Raw genomic sequence first — 11070 nt, forward strand, 5'->3', positions numbered from 1 at the left:
TTGCAGTTAGATTACCTTAAAGCCGAGAGGCATTGGGCAGCTAAAATGAATGGAAGCTCAGAACGATGTGTGAGGCATGATGATGATGACCAAGCCCATTGTTTGAGTGATCAGGAACCTGTGAAACAATTATAGAGAACCCCCCCCAAAACCTACGGATGGCAGCATCCGTAAATTTTTAAACACATCCACGACAGAAAGGCATTATAGAATATATTTCGATCAGGCGAGAAGCAGACCAGACGGTCAAAACGGCAGCTCTCAACCAGAGTATCCTGTTCAAGAAGGAAAGAACAAATTTAGCGAACTCTAGCTGCCTGGAAATAAAGCGTGACTCTGGCAATGATGCATTTGTGAGATTGAGGTGACCAAGCAAGGAGGGCAGCTGACGGTTGAAAATAACTGATATGGGATGAGACTGATATCTTGTGAATTCGAGAGCTGAACTGCAGGCAGGAACCATGCTGGAACCAAGTTGAGATCAATACCTAGAACTCGATTTGCAGGCCGACAGGTTTAATTTAAAAAGGACAAACTGAGAATAGTGAAAGGAAGATCTAGGAGAGGAAGTGACCACAAGATGAATGAATGAAGAGGATGAAGATGGTAACATGACTTAAGACATAATTATCAAATAATGTTTGCTTAACTCATGAATGCATAAACTGCCGAGCGCATAATAAATGCTGTCATTAACGGATTAAGCTATTAAGCTCATTCCATGATGTTTGAAATGAAAATACTTAGATTCTTACTACATTCTGATAAAACTGATGAACTTCATTACTTATTAGCTTAATTAGCCTCACCAGTCTGCAGACAGGATCTGTCATTTAAACTAATGTTATACAATAACGGCATGATAAATAATTGATCTCGGGTTGAATTCTGAACTGTGGTATGGGGAAGGTAACAGGAATTCTGTCCTGCTGCAACATGAGACCCTCAATGCTTGGACGCCTTTCTTCCCACCGGGTCCTGCTGAAAACCCTCTTTACAAATAAAAACCTACCTCCCACAGACAAAGAGCTCTCTTTCTTCAGCTCACTCCTGCAGACTTCTTTAGCAGCTCTCACAGAGCAGACAAAGAAGGCCAACCATGAAGCCTGGTCGGCCCTGACCAACACACAAGCCAGCAGCTGGGAAAGGTGCCTGCCAGCCACGCTTGATCCAGGGTCTGCTAGACTCGACTGCCTGCTTCAGCATCTGGAGAGGCTCTCATCGCCTGGGGAACATGTCCGAGCCATTATTTCAACAAATAATTTTCTGTTTAACTTGGGCCCGCATTGTCAATAGATTGAAATACATGCGAATGACTCGACTCCATCCCATGTTCTTGGAATCAGACTCTCAGTGAACAAGGATTCACAGAGTTATCCTGATCAACCACCCTTGTTTGTCCTTTGTTTTGTTTGCAAATAGTTCCTTAGCCTCTTTCTATCTTCATTTTGCCCAGTAGCCCAATCAAGTCTCACCAACCTAGCAAAGAGGATTCACCAATTGAACACTGTGCTAATTCAGGCACCACAGAGAAAGCGTGCTCCAGACGGGCAGAGAAGAATGAAAAGGAGAAGCAGCGTAGCTTAATGAGAGGGCCGTTGCCGCGAAGGCCTACCAAAACAGGGCCGTTTGCCGCGAAGGCCTACCAAAACAGGGCCGTTTGCCGCGAAGGCCTACCAAAACAGGGCCGTTTGCCGCGAAGGCCTACCAAAACAGGGCCGTTTGCCGCGAAGGCCTACCAAAACAGGGCCGTTTGCCGCGAAGGCCTACCAAAACAGGGCCGTTTGCCGCGAAGGCCTACCAAAACAGGGCCGTTTGCCGCGAAGGCCTACCAAAACAGGGCCGTTTGCCGCGAAGGCCTACCAAAACAGGGCCGTTTGCCGCGAAGGCCTACCAAAACAGGGCCGTTTGCCGCGAAGGCCTACAAAACAGTGATGTGGAATGGGAGATGAAGGTGAGGTGAATGGTAAGATGAGGTGAGGGGAAGGGTGAGATGGATGGTGAGATGAGGTGAGATGAATGGTGAGGTGCTCGGCCGGTGCTCGGGGTTGCTGCACGGTTGATGCATGGGGGCTGATGCATGGGGACATGAAAGAATGAATGCTCATGACATGAAGGACACGAAACAGGCACATACAGAGTACATGAGGAGTAGGAGACGGGCACATGGCAGGGCACATGGCAGGGGTATGAGACAGGTACGAGACAAGGCACACAACGTAGCACGTGGCAGTCCACGATGAAAGTAGGTGAAGAGAATTTGACAGAATACTTTATGAATGCCTGGCCAGAGCAGCAGAGCTCGTGAAGGGCACAACAATTGGTATAAATCGCTGGATTTAAAATGCACTTCTGAAATAAAATGGGTTAAGTAACAACTCAACCCTACTGTCCGGTTAAACTGAACGTGAATGACATTGAAGGTACTTAATGCGGAAGGATTGCCAATAGTAAGTCTTTGAATGACGAAATCAGAGATTTAAAATGCTGAGACATTTGCTAATACAGCCTACGGTTGATGATAAAGGGGAGACGAGAAGAACGTTGCCATATCAAAGATAGTAAGAGAACACAGAAATGGGAAAAACAAAAGAGGAAAATGGTAAGGTTAACATTTCAGCTTACAAACTTAATTAACACTTAAAATCAAGCATACTATGGACAAGAAATTACTGTAGAAAATATGAACAATGAGTTGAATTAGAATGACATAATTATGAAATAAGAGAAGATTAATGGAGTCCATCACGAACCATACTGCACCCAGTAGGTGGCAGTAATGCTACTACAAGCCTGTAGCCAACCGCCAAAACCAGAAGAAGAAGAAAACGAAAACAAACAGAATGGATGGGATACTTCTGCCTAACGACGGACAGTTCAGGAGCATGATGAGCGAAATGCATGTAATAAGAATGAAAACATGAGTGGATACGTGTTACCTTGAGCTGCTAGGAGCGGGCATGAGAGGAGATCAGACTGAAGGTTGCGCAGGACGATAGCCGCTCCCGGCTACGAAGTAGAGCGGGACCGGAGCTGAGTCAGAGTTGGGACGGCGTCTACGTCGCTTGTGAAAAGCGGGGATTTGCAAGTTCATAGCGCCAGGAATCGGAGCTGATGAAAACAGAGGTTGGGTGACGGGATAAGACGCCACGGCGGAAGAAGGCCAGCTAAGAGAGCGAATCCAGGTCAGTGCTGGTTAAGATATGCTGGAGCGAATACAGAGATTGCAGAGGATGGATGCGCGGCTAGATGGCGTTCCTATGAGCAGCAGGATTTGAGGATGAGTTGTTATCGTCTTGAATCGGACATCTCATTCGAAATCTGACATGCAATCCGTTTGCGCTTGCTGGTTAGCAGGCTGAGACGTGGATTTGAAGTTGCTTTTAAGATGAGCGCGGGATGCTGATTGGCTTCATGGAGGTGCGGTTCGTAGCTGATTGGCTCACATCAGAGGCAGATCGGACTCTGGTTGAATGGAGGCAGGCGATGAGTTTCTTCGATTGAACTTGCGCCTCAGCTTCATTTTTGTATAGAAGGTTACTTATTAGTGCATGTTAAGGGTCATGGTTGAATATGCAGTTGTCCTATTTAATGCTATGAATTATTCTCTTCCTCAGGCGTGGAGTTAGGCTCCGTTCCTTGTGAGGAGAGTTTAATGTACGGTTTGATCTGGCTCACATGAACCCATTTGTACTCTCTACTCTACACTCTGCTTGGGCTTTAAGATTCTAATCCGATAAGCTACCAGGGAGAGTTTTCCTATGATTTTGTAGGGCCCTGCCTAGCTCGGAAGAAGTTTCCTGGACTGACCGGATGGCTGGGTAAATTGGAAATAGAAAACTGTATCTCCTATCTCATACTCCCTATTGGATGTTTTCTGATCGTAGTATGCTTTGGCCCCTTGTACGCTGGCTTCTAAGTTCTTTTGAGCCCACGCAAAAGTCGTTCGGAGATGGTCTTTTAAGCCGGTGACATACTGATGTGTCATATAGGGGTTGTCACACTGACATCTTTAGACTGGTAGATGAGGTGCAGGGGAAGGGTCATTTGTTTTCGTGTCATCAACTCAAAGGGTGACACCCCTGTAGAGCATTGTGGGGTAGAATGGATGGACATTAGAACCAAGGGAAGCTTTATGTCCCAGTCCTTACTTCTTTTTGTTTAACATGCCGACCTCAGTGCGGTTCATTCTCTCTACCTGTCCCGATGACTGTGGATGATATGGGATGTCGAATTTAACTTCTAGACATGTCAAAGAGCGCTGTCATAATATTTGAGATGAAATGCTTTCCTCTGTCCGAGTCGATTGACAGAGGAAAGCCCCACCAGCTGAAAGGGTGATTTAGCAGGACTATCGAGGTGACGACGGTGTCATTCAGTGCCGCAAACATTCAACCCATTTTGTGAAGCTGCATGTAATTGTAAAGAGGTTTTTGTTACCTCTTGACAATTTGGGGACCGACCTGACCCAGTCAATTTGCAGATGTGAACACGGAAATGTAACCCACTTTCACTGAAGTAGAGCAGCAGTGTTGGTTGAAATTGGCAGCAGGTTAAGCAGCCTTGCACATCCTCCTGAATGTCCTGGGCCATTGTACCGAGTAAAAAGGGGCGTGGCAGATGAAGCCCCGCCTCGGAACTTGTGTCATATTGAGGGAAAATCACGTGATCAACAGCAAACGAGGCCTCGCGTTACATCGGCCACGTCATTGCTTCATTTTGCGTGTCATTTTTCAAAATAAAAGAGCGATGAACCCTGTTGCTTCGTGGGTTGTAGTAAGCCGGTTTGGCAGCGTGTCAGCAGAGCAGTTTTTATCAGCAGTGTTTGAAACGGAGCCATCAAAAAAGAGAAACCCTATATGGGAGTACTTTGAGATGACAGATCACAATAAGGTTTGTATAATGTTTGCACAAGATCTGTCTACATTTGCATCATTCATAGCAACTTTGTTTTAACTTCCACATCCTTTTATTTCTGGTGAAATGTTTGCTGTGTGAAAGGGTGTTAGTCTGCAACACATCATCAATGATTAGGCATTACAGGGCTATGCATGAAAATAAGCACACTTCAACAGAAGACACCAGCCAGAGTATGATCTTATGTGTTTTAAATGATTTCATTCATATATCTATCAGGGTATTGTCATTTCAATTTTATATGTATGTGTCTTACAGTTCTAGGAAGGAGGTGTTAGATGAGGCTGTGTTAAATATGATTGTAAAGGATTCTCAGCCTTTTTCAGTAGTGGAGGATGACGGCTTCAGAGAGCTCCTTCATTTGCTGGAGCCAACCTATGTTCTTCCTACTAAAAAGGTTTATATGTTTAAATAAAACAGCTAATGTGGTAATTGGAAATCACTTCAGTTATTTAAGTGAATAATGTTGTTGATCATTTTAGGCATTAAAAAAGATGGTGGAAGAGAAATACTACAAAACGAAAGAAAAGGCCAAAGAAGACCTCCAAAAGGTGTCTGCCGTCAGCCTGACAGCAGATATGTGGACGTCCATGAATATGGAGGCGTACCTGGCCATAACACATCACTTCATCGATCCCAATGACAAACTGGGCATTGTTTTAATTTCCCTTCCACTCACACATCTGTAAATCTGGCCAGGGTAGTGCATAAATCATATGGCGGAGTGGAGAATTACTGATAAATGAACTGTCTGGTGACTGGTGCTGCAGCTAACATGATTGCATGTGCCAAGGCATTAAAGATCAGGCACTTCATCTGCATTGCTCATGGACTGAATTTATTAGTCCGAAAATCATTTGACCAGATCCCTGCCCTCTGTGACATCCACGCAAAGGCTAAAAGAATTGTCATATTTCCACTCAAGCACCACAGGTAAAGAAAGGCTAGAAGGGACTCAAATACAGATGGGAAGACAGCCACAAAAGCTAATAATCGATGTGGACACACTCTGGAACAGTACCTTATGTTGGAACGTCTGTTTTAACAAAAAGAACCTGTGGCTGCAGCCCTCACAACACTCAAAATTGATATAATCCCTTTGATTTCTATGAGATAATTAAAGAATCTTTACCAGTGTTGTTCCCATTTATGCTAGCAACTTCAGAGCTCTCTGAAGAGAAAAGGGTGTCAATATCCAAGGTTATACCTTTAATGAACATGCTGCACCATGCAGTGCTTACAAAGATGGCAAATATAAAACATGATGTTGCAAGACTTCTGTCTGAAAATCTATTAAGGCGTGCCAAAGAACAAGTAGCAAATATTGAATCATTAAGTGTCATGACAATGGCCACATTGCTGGACCATAGGTTCAAATAAATGTATCCAGATCTTGTATTTATTTATTTTGAAATTTTCTTGTGTAATTTGTACTGCTGTATTTCAGCTGTTGGTGTTGTGTATTATGTGTAATGATATATATTTTTTTATTATTTATAGGTGAACTGTGGTCTCTATTAGATACCACAGTAGACCAGAAGAGGTGTAGCTCCAATGCCACAGCAGATGCCATTGTTGAAGGGGAGCGATACCTCGCTGAAATGAACCTAAGGAGACATGAAGATCCCCGGGAGTATCGGCATACACAGAAACATGTTGTGACGGTGCAGCGCGGTTCATCCCGCTGACACGCAAGCACGCACTCACACACAAAGCAATTCAACTCTCATTCAACTATGTGTCCCTCTCTGTGTATAATTGCAGCCGGATCGCTTTACCTACTCACTTTTATCCCTTGTAAAATGTGGCACGACCAAGGGTGCACACTTGGCAATGCTCATGAATCGGAACTCATACATTAACACTTAAACACATACACACGTTTGCACTCACCCAGGTAGTGATGTTTTGTCCGACTGTGGCGTTCGAGAGAAAGTGGGCTAATACTTCCTGTTTCTTTTTCCTGTTTTTTTTTTTTTCCCATAAAGGGAGTCAGTGATTTTCTGCCAGCAAGCTTAATTATATTTTTTTTAACTAAAGAAAGTAGCTTTGGAATGGAAGCAGGATATAAATATATTGTTTTCTTGGATAAGTGTTTTTTTTTGTTATGTAATAAAATGAATGCTCAATTGTTTGCGGATCTAATTGTAGGGCGGAGCTTAGGATTTATAAGAAGAGCTATTGAGTCAGTTTGTCCTGGTTACAGAGAAGGTAATGTTGCTGTGCAGCCCAAAAAGAGGTATTTTTTTTCTGAAAGGATGTAAATTTCATGCATGTACTCTGATCATTTTTTCGACATTTTTCCTGCTGCTCTGCACTTATTTTTGGGAGGTGTGAAAATAAAAATCATAACCTGAAGACATCGACATGTCCTCCATGATTTTTTCCATTTTTTTATTCTATGTTGTCAAGGCCCACCACAGGGGCTGTTAGCAAGAACCTGTGACACATGTGCATCCCCATTTGTACGCTATGGCCCTGAAGTTCCTCTGTTCACCTGCATCATCAGTGCCTTGTGAGCGAGTTTTTTCCAAGGCGGGGAAGGTCATCTGCCGACGAAGAAACCGTCTGAAACCTAAAACAGTTAAAAAAAAGCCCTGTTCCTAAATAAAAACAATTAAACCTAAAACCAGAAATTTCTAAATTGACTTTTGTTTGATCAGGAGATACATCACAATCACACATCGAAAGCAGACTAAAAGCCAGTGGAAGAGGCAAACTCTATGTGCAACTTAATACTCCCAGTAATAGATGATTTTAAAGCATACAGAGTCTGCCCCAACAATCACTCAATTCCCATTACACTAAAACAACACATATGTTCATTGTCAAATAAATCCATGACGTAAAAGAAAACCCAACACAATGACTGATGGTCAAGGACTAGATGCTACAAATCATTTTAATAATTAAAACATGACACTTAAATATAAATTAATTGATTATCCTCTCACTAAACATGAATTTGATAAAAACTTTATGACAGTATTGCATTTACTAATTTTTGGAAGTATGATCCAACTGAGTGACAAGGCTGTTACAGTTTCTCCAGCAGATGTCACTAGTGAGTGATGGATGAAGCATCGAGTAAAGAACCTTTTTCCAAAGCAAAGTGCTGAAAAGCTTCATTGCTTCATGAGGCTTCATTTGCCCATCACTACTTGCAGGTCTGAGTTTGTGACAGGATAGTAGCACCGATGAGGCTGGATTAACCAATGGCAGGTTGAGGTTTAAGAGATGCAGAGGTGGCGGGGTTCCAGCAGCAAGCAGGTAACACACGGGTAGAAAGGCAAGGAGTAAGTGTTGTATGATGACGGACCGGCAGAGGAGTGACAGCAGAGTGAGGCTTAAGTAGGGAGGCTGACAGGTGAACTGAGTCTGGCTAATTAGTGGCTGGCAGGTGTGACTAACTGCAGGGGGAATGAAGGGAAGGCTGAGTGGGAGTGGTAGGAGGAAACTGAACAAACAACAAAAACCAGAACCTAACTAAACCCAGACAGGAGGAAGAACTGAAAAATAGTAAAGAAAAACCCAAATCAAAACTGAACCCTGACAATATTGATTGTATAATTGTATCCTGAATATGTTTTCATAAACAGCTAAAATAACAAAACTTGTGTCACTGTCCAGATATTTCTGGGCCTAACTGTAACTTCATCATTACTTTGTGTTTCTGCTGCCAATTTATTTAACTACAAAAAGATCTATCGTATAAAAACACCTCAGGAAGAACATGGAGATGTTTTACTGTAAATTAAGACTTTTTTGAAAGTCATTGTTTTGATAGAAAAAAAATCTGTTTTATTGAAACAATTGTGTCAGAGTTTTCTTGAAATATGCAGAAGAGAATGAGCAGCAAAATAATTCAATACATAATAAGAAAGCAAGGTAAGATTATCTTGCAGTGCATTTCATTAACTATACAATTTAACAGAACAAAAGAAAAACACTACAGTGGGAAATACATTGTTGTGGAATAGTGGCAGGAGGTTAAGATATGACATATGTTGTAACTGCAAACTAAAACATTAACATTCAAAGACAACTCTTGAGTAATCTGGATTTCAATTAACTCAAGGTTTCAGCTCTTCTGGGAGTTAGTTCCAGATCAGTGGAGCATTAAAACTAAATGCTGCTTCTCCATGTTTGGTTCTGGTTCTAGGTATGCAGAGTAGGCTGGAGCCAGAAGACCTTAGTGGTCTGGAGGGTTGATACACTTATAACAAGTCTGTGATGTATTTAGGTGCTAAACCATTCAGGGATTTATAGACTAACAGAAGTATTTTAAAGTCTATTCTCTGAGATACAGGGAGCCAGTGTAAGGACTTTAGAACTGGGGTGATGTGCTCTACTTTCTTAGTCTTAGTGAGGACACGGGCAGCAGCGTTCTGGATCAGCTGCAGCTGTCTGATCCACTTTTTGGCAGACCTGTGAAGACGTTGCAGTAATCTATTAGATTAAAAATAAATGCATGTGGATGTGACGATCTTGGCACTGGAGCTGATCTAATCCACAACTCGGCACACCTGCTCAACTCCAACCTGCCTGCAATTAACTCTCACTGGTTCCACCTCCTTGTAAACCCCGTCCAAATCAGCTTCCAGCGCCAGATCGTCTCTGGTCAGTGATAAGAGCGTTCCAGCATTTCTGTTTTTGGAAGCCTGTCTGTTGCCCGACCTGTTTTTGTGCTTTCTGTTTCCGAGCCTGCCTGTCCCAAATCTGATTCTGTCTGCCTGCCTGAAACCTGTCCGGTTGGTTTCCAGACCCAGAACCTGCCTGTCTGTGCGTAACTGAGCCTGGCATACCCTCTGGTGCTTTCGGGTTCCTGCCAATTACCTGAACCTGGACTGGACTCACACCACACCGTCAGAACAGCTGCTGGAACTCTGCATTTCCACCTCGGACTTTTCCCACATCAGTGCCTGCTCTCCACAGCTTCTAGTGCCTGGTTAATACTGGACTCTGTTTCGTTCCTGCCTTCCTGCATTTGCTGTTAATAAACCTTCTGACGCATTCGCTCTGTGTCCAGCTGACTCAAAGCAAAATCATTACAGGGGAAATTTCTCTGGAGTCTAGATCCTGCTGAAACATTAGTCCTTTACTCCTGGAAATGTTATTCAGGTGATAGAAAACATGTTTGTGTAAGGTTTCAGAATGTGTACCCAGTATTCAGCCAGACAAACAGAGTTCCGATAAAATGATTCATTTTGTAACTGATAGTGGGACAGGAACCAAAACAACTGAGGCAGTCAGATCACAAAAAGGGGAAAACAAGAATCTCAATCCAAAACTAGTCCAGGGTCAAAAAACAGGAAAACCAGAATAGCAAGAGTATCCAGAGCAGAATCCAAAAGCAGTGTCCAAGAACAGGTACGAGGTCAGCAACGAATAAACTGAGCAGGAGAACTAGGAACAGTTGAGCTCTACTAGTCAGGAACAGAATCAGGTCGGGTAAACAGGAATCAGGTAACAAGATGGCTCAGAACGCTGGACACAAATCAGGAAAGAGTCGACAGGTAAACAGACGCTGGATCAGACTCACCGGTAACTATAGCAGACGATCTGGCACTGATGACTGGACTGAACAGGGATGATATAGAGCTGGGACCAGGTGAAACCAGTAAGAGATAATTGCAGGCGGGGTGGAGCAGAGCAGGTGTGTAAAGAGAGTAATCAATCCAGCCATCAGTACCGAAATCCCAACAGAAACAGAAGCAAGCCAGAAACCAAACAATAACAGAAAACCGGGAAAACTAAACCATGGCAGATAGCAAATAAAACTGATAACATACACAGAATCAAAATACCAAATAAACCCAGGGCCCACACTATGGCACAAAACAAACTAAGACAGGTAAGTGGGCTGGCAGGTAAACCAAACTGAACTAAAAGCTTACAAAACCGTGACTGATAACATAAAAGAACAAGATCAAACCATAACAAAAACTCAAATCATGACAGTTTGTGGCTCACTAAAACATGAAGTATTATTGCTGCGAATATACTAAAGGAAGATTTAATATTTGAATCTAAAATTGTTTAGAAAAATAGGAGTTGGCAGAAACAGATAATTTCCAGAGATTGAGGAAAAACTGCCCAACATTTCAATTAAACTTACTCATGAATGAAAGTAAAAAACCAAGAGAGAAACAC

General features: G+C 42.9%; 2 protein-coding genes across 3 annotated transcripts in view; one reads left to right on the top strand and one right to left on the bottom strand.

Annotated features, from left to right (window-relative positions):
• The window catches only part of LOC110368156 (ICOS ligand), a 502595-nt gene that overhangs the window by 321479 nt on the left and 170046 nt on the right, over positions 1–11070 (bottom strand). The gene's annotated exons all lie outside the window — the stretch shown is intronic.
• Positions 1–11070, top strand: part of LOC118565830 — a gene marked incomplete in the record, with an annotated part of 395980 nt that overhangs the window by 219100 nt on the left and 165810 nt on the right.

The sequence above is a fragment of the Fundulus heteroclitus genome, chromosome 14 (assembly GCF_011125445.2).
Source record: "Fundulus heteroclitus isolate FHET01 chromosome 14, MU-UCD_Fhet_4.1, whole genome shotgun sequence".
In the NCBI taxonomy this organism is placed as follows: Eukaryota; Metazoa; Chordata; class Actinopteri; order Cyprinodontiformes; family Fundulidae; genus Fundulus; species Fundulus heteroclitus.